Below are 10,198 nucleotides of genomic sequence, written 5' to 3' on the forward strand. Positions count from 1 at the left end.
CCCAGGTGAGATGATGCCTCACCCTGCTTCTGCTCTCGCTGGTTGGGCTGCACCCTCTGACCAGCACCAACTGTCCAACATGTCCCAGTGAGATGAACCGGGTACCTCGGTTGAAAATGCAGACATCACCCGTCTTCTGTGTCACTCACACTGGGACCTGGAAGCTGGAGCTGTTCCTATTCAGCCATCTTGGGCACGCCCCCCCCCGAACTTTTTAAATTTCTAAAAGTCACAGTCCACAGTGCAGATGCAGAACACAGAAAAATGTATGAAAATAAAGCTGTGGCAAATATAAGGACTTTGCTGAAGATTTATTTCCTTTTTGAGATTTATGGAATCAAAACAGCAATTTATATGATTAAATTATTGAGTAACAAAAATGTTATGGAGGAAAGTTACAGAATATTTAACATAGAGATTGGAAATATAAGAGGAAAAGAAAGGAAAATATTTCCTTCAAATACTTCATTGGTTTGTGAAGGAAATAGTATTCAGCTGCATCACTATGTCTAATTAAAGATAACCTCAGAAGCAGGAGAATGGGGAAGCCACTGTACGTGTGTGTGTGTATGCATACATGTGTGTACATATGCATGTTCATATGTGTGCATAAGAGCACTAAAGCTGCCATTTTGAATTGATGGAGAAAGAATGATGATAATTATGCTGGCATAATTACTCTTTTCTCTCACAAGAATCCCAAGTTATCAAAAAGGTAAACACTAAATGAAGCCATAAACATATTGGGAAAAAACACAGATCAATTATTGTGAATATATTTTCATGAAAATGGCTTTTCTAAGCATAATACAAGAGGCAAGTACTAAAGAAAAAAACTAACAGATTTGACTATGTAAAATTTTTAACATTTTTTACAAGAAAATCACCATAAGCAAAATTGAAAAGCAAATGACAAAACAGAGAAAATAGGGTGCAACACATATCACAGAACATGTTTAACATTTTGAAAAGAACATCACAAATGAGAAAAACTTTACTAGTAATAAATGAGCAAAGGAATAGGTCACAAACCGTAAACATTAAGACCTAAAACATGTTTCCATTCTTTGATTAACATGCTAGCTTTTAGGGTATAGGCTTAAGTGAAAAGCTACACCATTTTAAAAAGATGCTTCCTATGCAATTTTGTTAGCAACCTAACTGAAAATTTAAAACAACATAAATGGGTAATGACAGTAATGACAGTAAAAATACGATATATGCATGCAATTGGATCTTATTTGTTTTGAAAATTATGTTATGTAGTTTTAATTATGTTGTACAATTTCTAATTCAGCATGTCTGCCCTTGCCAAACTATTGTACTCAGTGATTAATTCAGGGATAATTCACAGGGATTGATTCAGACACAGTAATTGATTCAGGGATAGGCTCATGAAGAAAGCCCATGACAGAGAGACCCAGAGCTAGAAATACTGTTGAAACTCTCAAAAAGAAGCATTTTCTTTCCACTGGCATTGGTAATTGTAAAAATCATACAAGTTTGAAGCTAGGATGAGACTGCAGGAACAAACTCGACCCAGAAGGTACATAGCAAGGTAAAGTGATGGATGCAAAGGCAATGTTTCATTAGTACCTGTACCTAGCCATGCTGGAAATCTGGGGATGGTCCCATAAATCAATTCCTTCTTTCTTTCCTTTCTTCTTTCCTTCTTTTCTTCTTTCCTCCATCCCCTCCCCCCTTCTCCTTCTTTCCATCCTTGGTTTCTTCCTTCCTCCTTTTCCTCCTTCCTTGCTTTCTGCCCTCCTTTCCCTCCTTCCTTCCCTTCTTCCTTTCTCTCCTTCCCTTCCTCTCTCTTTCTTTCTCTCTCTCTTTCTTTCTCTCTTTCTTTCTTCCTTTCTTTCTTTTCTCTCTCTCTCTTTTTCTTTCTTTCTTTCTTTCTTTCTCTCTTTCTTTCTCTCCTTCCTTCCTTCTTTCCTTCCTTCCCTTCCTTCCTTCCTTCCTTCCTTCCTTCCTTCCTTCCTTCCTTCCTTCCTTCCTTCCTTCCTTCCTTCCTTCCTTCTTTGTTTTTCTTTCTTTCCCTTTCCTTCCCTCTCTATTTCTCACTCTCTTCCCCACATATTCTCTTTCCTTTTTTGCCCACAAGTTGCATCCCTGAGACTTGATATGAAAACATTCTTGATGAATAAAAAGGGCTAAAATATATTTTCCTGAAGCTGGAAACATTCCTTTCGAACATCAGCAGAAAACAAGAATGCCTTCTCTGACCAATCCTATTCTTGGAAGTTATGGCCAGGGCAATTTGGCAAGAGAAAGAAGGAAAGGGCATCCAAATAGGAAGAGAGTAAGTAAAACTGTCCCTGCTTGCAGATGACATAATCCTATATCTGTCCATATCGAATCCATAGTTTCAGCCCCAAAGCTTCTTAAGCTGATAAACAACTTTAGCAAAGTCTCAGGATACAAAATCAGTGTGCAAAAATCACTAGCATTTCTATGCACCAACAAGTCAAGCCAAGACCAAATCCCATGTAATCCTATTCACAACTGCCACAAAAAGAATAAAATATCTGGGAATACAGTTAACTAGAGAGAAAGATCTCTATGAGGAGAACTACAAAATACTGCTCAGAGAAATCAGAGATGACACAAACAAATGGAAAAAAACATTCTATGCTCATGAATAGGTAGAATTAATACCATTAAAATGGCATACTGCCCAAAGCAATTTAGAGATTTAATGCTATTTCTATGAAACTATTATTAAATTTCTTCACAGAACTAGAAAAACACTATTTTAAAACTCATATGGAACAAAAAGCCTGAATAGCCAAGGAAATCCTAAGCAAAAAGAAAAAAGCTGGATGTATCACGCTACCTGACTTCAAACTATACTACAATACTACAGTAACCAAAACAGCATTGTACAGGTACAAAACCAGTCATATAGACCAATGGAACAGAATAGAAGATCCCAGAAATAAGGCCACACATCTACAACTATCTGATATTTAGCAAATCTGCCAAAAACAAGCAATGGGGAAAGGATTCCCTATTCAATAAATAGTGCTGGGATAACTAGCTAGCCATATGCAGAAGATTGAAACTGGACTTCCTCCTTACACCACATTCAAAAGTCAACACAAGATAGATTAAAGACTTAAATGTAAAACCCCAAACAATCAAAACCCTGGAAGACAACCTAGGCAATACCATTTAGGACACAGAAATGGGCAAAGATTTTATGACAAAGATGCCAAAAACAATTGCAACCAAAGCAAAACCTGACAAATGGGATCTAAAGCACTTCTGCACAACAAAGGAAACTATTAACAGAGTGAGCAGACAACCTACAGAATGGGAAACAGTTTTGTGAACTCTGCATCTAATGAAGATCTAATATCCAGCATCTATAAAGAACTTAAACAAATGTACAAAAAAAAAAAAAAAAGAAATAGCTACATTAAAAATTTTGCAAAGGACATGAACAGAAACTTTTCAAAAGAAGAAACACATGTGGTCAACAATCATATGGCAAAAAGCTCAGTATCACTGATCACTAGAGAAATGCTAATCAAAACCACAATGAGATATCATCTCATAGCAGTCAGAATGGCTATTGTCAAAAAGGCAAAAAATAACAGATGCTGATGAGGTAATCGAGCAAAAGAAACACTTACTTATACACTGTTGGTGGGATTATAATTAGCCATTGTGGAAGATAGTGTGGCATTTCCTCAGAGACACATAAACAGAAATACCATTTGACCCAGAAATTCCATTACTGGGGGTATACATTCAAAAAAATACAAATTGTTCTATTATAAAGACATATGCACATGTATGTTCATTGCAGCATTATTTACAATAGCAAAGACATGAATCAACCCAAATGCCTATCAATTGACTGGATAAAGAAAATATGGTGCATATATACCATGGAATACTATGCTGCCATAAAAAACTAAAAATGAAATCACATCCTTTCCAGGGACATGAATGGACCTGGAGGACATTATCCTTAGCAAATTAACACAGGAACAGAAAACTAATACTGCATATTCTCACTTATAAGTGGGAGCTAAATGATGGGAACACATGGACACATGGAGGGGAATAACACACACTGGGACCTATCATAGGGTACAGGGCAGGAGGAGGGAGAGGATCAGGAAAAATACCTCAAAAATACCTCATAGGTACTAGACTTAACACTTGGGTAATGAAATAATCTGTATAACAACCTCCCCATGACAAAAGCTTACCTATATAACAAACCTGCACATGTACACCTGAACTTAAAAGTTAAAAAAAATGAAAAATAATAATGTATTCTCCTTGTTCTGGTTTATCCCCTCCTTTCAGACCATGACCATCACTTTGCTTTCTAGTTTTTTCAAGTATGGCATCAGTCACATTACCAACATTGTGCCTTTGTGAATTTCTAAGGAACCTCTATATTGGTTGCTGATTTTCAAATGTAATCAAATGTTTTTCAATCACATGGTGGACCTAGATATTTTGGATTTATAAAGGCATGGTAAGAATTATTAATAGTCAATATTTGTTGACTATTAGTTAATAACTAATAGTTAATATTTGTTTATGTGATTTCTGAAAGTATTGTAAGAGCTTTGCATAGATTATTTCATTCAGTCTTTAGCTAAACCCCTTGAGGAAGCAAAAATTATATCACTCATCTTACATGAGGAAACTGAGGCATGGAAAGTTTAAATAGCTTGCTTGATGTCACATATCTCAGAAATAGCATAACCAGAACTGTAACTCATGGTAGCTGCCTATGAGCTGCTTACAATATCATTGGGATATATAATATATTGCGAACAAGGCACAAAGAAGTGTATATTTAAGACTTAGAAGTAGTTAATGAAGCTAATAAAGGAAATTAGAGGTATAGAAAATATCATGGAAAAACAGGAAAATTATAGACATTATAGGGCACATTTGTGAATTATAATTTTCTCCTCACAGCTAGAATGTGATGTTAGTGAGGAAGTGGCAAATGAGGAGGTTACATAAATGAGCTGGGGATGCAGGTGGGGATACAGGAAAAATCAAGTGACTGCTATGAAGACTGATAACTGCAGTATGATCAAGGCTCACCTACCTGACTATGAAACTACAATCTGCTTTTGGAAAGTGGTCATTGTGCTGGTGTCCCTCCTTCAACAGTGCAGAGCCTGAAACTGAAGAAGCTACTTTATTCACTGTGTAGGAAGCCATGAGTATGGCAAAAAACGTAGAGCCTCCATTCAAGCTTGGGTCCCTGTATAGCTCAGGCAACTAAAACAGAACTCTGTCTACCCAAAGATGTTAAGTAGAAAATATATAACCTTTTTTCTTATGTAAGCTATAGTGTTTGCAGCCTTTTTGGTAGCAGCTTCTTAGCCTATACTCTAATTTATAGAAGGACTAATCATATTTCTATTAATAGTATCATTTGGGAGATTCATTTCTTAGACTAAAATTCAATTAAAAATATCAGTACAAAAGCTTTGGTATCAGTTATTAACATATATAAACTAACACTTGATTATTATAATTTCAAGAATGATAAATATGTGGGAAGTGTTGAGAATGCTTTTAAGAAAAAAATTAAATGGAATGTTTTGTAAATATATATGATTATCATGAGTAACCTATTTTTTAATATATCTTCATTCCACTTTCAAGAGCAACTTAATGAGAATAGAAATTCAAGAGCAATGCAAAATAAACTGATACATAGATAAGTCTAATCATAGACCATCTAAGTGAGTAAAAGGGGATATATAGGGAGACTTCAAAAATTTGTGGGAAAAAAATGGAATTAAAAGAAAATAAAAAATATAATCTTTACTTCTCAACAAATGCTCCATCAAGATCAAGACACTTTTGTAAAAAATAATATCAGCTATTTAGTCCATCCTTAAAACATTGGAATTTTTCTGGGAATTTAACCTCATTAAGGCAGTCTTTTTTACCTTATTAACTGAATGAAAAGTGGTGCCTTTAATGATTTTTTTAAGATTAGGAAACAGGCAAGATGGCCGAATAGGAACAGCTCCAGTCTCCAACTCCCAGCGCGAGCGACACAGAAGACCGGTGATTTCTGCATTTTCAACTGAGGTACTGGGTTCATCTCACTGGGGAGTGCCGGACGATCGGTGCTGGTCAGCTGCTGCAGCCCGACCAGCGAGAGCTGAAGCAGGGCGAGGCATTGCCTCACCTGGGAAGCGCAAGGGGGAAGGGAATCCCTTTTCCTAGCCAGGGGAACTGAGACACACAACACCTGGAAAATCGGATAACTCCCACCCCAATACTGCGCTTTAAGCAAAGAGGCACACCAGGAGATCATATCCCACACATGGCTGGGAGGGTCCCACACCCACAGAGCCTCCCTCATTGCTAGCACAGCAGTCTGTGATCTACCAGCAAGGCAGCAGCGAGGCTGTGGGAGGGGCGCCCGCCATTGCTGAGGCTTAAGCAGTAAACAAAGCTGCTGGGAAGCTCGAACTGGGTGGAGCTCACAGCAGCTCAAGGAAACCTGCCTGTCTCTGTAGACTCCACCTCTGGGGACAGGGCACAGTAAACAATAACAAACTTGGCAGAAACCTCTGCAGACGCAAACGACTCTGTCTGACAGCTTTGAAGAGAGCAGTGGATCTCCCAAGATGGAGGTTGAGATCTGAGAAGGGACAGACTCCCTGCTCAAGTGGGTCCCTGACCCCTGAGTAGCCTAACTGGGAGACATCCCCCACTAGGGGCAGTCTGACACCCCACACCTCACAGGGTGGAGTACACCCCTGAGAGGAAGCTTCCAAAGCAAGAATCAGACAGGTACACTCCCTGTTCAGAAATATTTTATCTTCTGCAGCCTCTGCTGCTGATACCCAGGCAAACAGGGTCTGGAGTGGACCTCAAGCAATCTCCAGCAGACCTACAGCTGAGGGTCCTGACTGTTAGAAGGAAAACTATCAAACAGGAAGGACACCTACACCAAAACCCCATCAGTACATCACCATCATCAAAGACCAGAGAAGATAAAACCACAAAGATGGGGAAAAAGCAGGGCAGAAAAGCTGGAAATTCAAAAAATAAGAGTGCATCTCCCCCAGCAAAGGAGCGCAGCTCATCGCCAGCAACGGATCAAAGCTGGACGGAGAATGACTTTGACGAGATGAGAGAAGAAGGCTTCAGTCCATCAAATTTCTCAGAGCTAAAGGAGGAATTACGTACCCAGCGCAAAGAAACTAAAAATCTTGAAAAAAAAGTGGAAGAATTGATGGCTAGAGTAATTAATGCAGAGAAGGTCATAAATGAAATGAAAGAGATGAAAACCATGACATGAGAAATATGTGACAAATGCACAAGCTTCAGTAACCGACTCGATCAACTGGAAGAAAGAGTATCTGCGATTGAGGATCAAATGAATGAAATGAAGCGAGAAGAGAAACCAAAAGAAAAAAGAAGAAAAAGAAATGAACAAAGCCTGCAAGAAGTATGGGATTATGTAAAAAGACCAAATCTATGTCTGATTGGGGTGCCTGAAAGTGAGGGGGAAAATGGAACCAAGTTGGAAAACACTCTTCAGGATATCATCCAGGAGAACTTCCCCAACCTAGTAGGGCAGGCCAACATTCAAATCCAGGAAATACAGAGAACGCCACAAAGATACTCCTCGAGAAGAGCAACTCCAAGACACATAATTGCCAGATTCACCAAAGTTGAAATGAAGGAAAAAATCTTAAGGGCAGCCAGAGAGAAAGGTCGAGTTACCCACAAAGGGAAGCCCATCAGAATAACAGCAGATCTCTCGGCAGAAACTCTACAAGCCAGAAGAGAGTGGGGGCCAATATTCAACATTCTTAAAGAAAAGAATTTTAAACCCAGAATTTCATATCCAGCCAAACTAAGTTTAATAAGTGAAGGAGAAATAAAATCCTTTACAGATAAGCAAATGCTTAGACATTTTGTCACCACTAGGCCTGCCTTACAAGAGACCCTGAAGGAAGCACTCAACATGGAAAGGAACAACCGGTACCAGCCATTGCAAAAACATGCCAAAATGTAAAGACCATCGAGGCTAGGAAGAAACTGCATCAACTAACGAGCAAAATAACCAGTTAATATCATAATGGCAGGATCAAGTTCACACATAACAATCTTAACCTTAAATGTAAATGGATTAAATGCTCCAATTAAAAGACACAGACTGGCAAACTGGATAAAGAGTCAAGACCCATCAGTCTGCTGTATTCAGGAGACCCATCTCACACGCAGAGACATACATAGGCTCAAAATAAAGGGATGGAGGAAGATTTACCAAGCAAATGGAGAACAAAAAAAAGCGGGGGTTGCATTACTAGTCTCTGATAAAACAGACTTTAAACCATCAAAGATCAAAAGAGACAAAGAAGGCCATTACATAATGGTAAAGGGATCAATTCAACAGGAAGAGCTAACTATCCTAAATATATATGCAACCAATACAGGAGCACCCAGATTCATCAAGCAAGTCCTTAGAGACTTACAAAGAGACTTAGACTCCCATACAATAATAATGGGAGACTTCAACACTCCACTGTCAACATTAGACAGATCAACGAGACAGAAAGTTAACAAGGATATCCAGGAATTGAACTCATCTCTGCAGCAAGCAGACCTAATAGACATCTATAGAACTCTCCACCCCAAATCAACAGAATATACATTCTTCTCAGCACCACATCATACTTACTCCAAAATTGACCACGTAATTGGAAGTAAAGCACTCCTCAGCAAATGTACAAGAACAGAAATTATAACAAACTGTCTCTCAGACCACAGTGCAATCAAACTAGAACTCAGGACTAAGAAACTCAATCAAAACCGCTCAACTACATGGAAACTGAACAACCTGCTCCTGAATGACTACTGGGTACATAACCAAATGAAGGCAGAAATAAAGATGTTCTTTGAAACCAATGAGAACAAAGACACAACATACCAGAATCTCTGGGACACATTTAAAGCAGTGTGTAGAGGGAAATTTATAGCACTAAATGCCCACAAGAGAAAGCAGGAAAGATCTAAAATTGACACTCTAACATCGCAATTAAAAGAACTAGAGAAGCAAGAGCAAACACATTCGAAAGCTAGCAGAAGGCAAGAAATAACTAAGATCACAGCAGAACTGAAGGAGATAGAGACACAAAAAATCCTCCAAAAAATCAATGAATCCAGGAGTTGGTTTTTTGAAAAGATCAACAATATTGACAGACCACTAGCAAGACTAATAAAGAAGAAAAGAGAGAAGAATCAAATCGACGCAATTAAAAATGATAAAGGGGATATCACCACCGACCCCACAGAAATACAAACTACCATCAGAGAATACTATAAACACCTCTACGCAAATAAACTGGAAAATCTAGAAGAAATGGATAATTTCCTGGACACTTACACTCTTCCAAGACTAAACCAGGAAGAAGTTGAATCCCTGAATAGACCAATAGCAGGCTCTGAAATTGAGGCAATAATTAATAGCCTACCAACCAAAAAAAGTCCAGGACCAGATGGATTCACAGCTGAATTCTACCAGAGGTACAAGGAGGAGTTGGTACCATTCCTTCTGAAACTATTCCAATCAACAGAAAAAGAGGGAATCCTCCCTAACTCATTTTATGAGGCCAACATCATCCTGATACCAAAGCCTGGCAGAGACACAACAAAAAAAGAGAATTTTAGACCAATATCCCTGATGAACATCGATGCAAAAATCTTCAATAAAATACTGGCAAACCGAATCCAGCAGCACATCAAAAAGCTAATCCACCATGATCAAGTGGGTGTCATCCCTGGGATGCAAGGCTGGTTCAACATTCACAAATCAATAAACATAATCCAGCATATAAACAGAACCAAAGACAAGAACCACATGATTATCTTAATAGATGCAGAAAAGGCTTTTGACAAAATTCAACAGCCCTTCATGCTAAAAACGCTCAATAAATTCGGTATTGATGGAGCGTATCTCAAAATAATAAGAGCTATTTATGACAAACCCACAGCCAATATCATACTGAATGGGCAAAAACTGGAAAAATTCCCTTTGAAAACTGGCACAAGACAGGGATGCCCTCTCTCACCACTCCTATTCAACATAGTGTTGGAAATTCTGGCTAGGGCAATTAGGCAAGAGAAAGAAATCAAGGGTATTCAGTTAGGAAAAGAAGAAGTCAAATTGTCCCTGTTT

The sequence above is a fragment of the Macaca thibetana genome, chromosome 3, assembly GCF_024542745.1.
Source record: "Macaca thibetana thibetana isolate TM-01 chromosome 3, ASM2454274v1, whole genome shotgun sequence".
Classification (NCBI taxonomy): Eukaryota; Metazoa; Chordata; class Mammalia; order Primates; family Cercopithecidae; genus Macaca; species Macaca thibetana.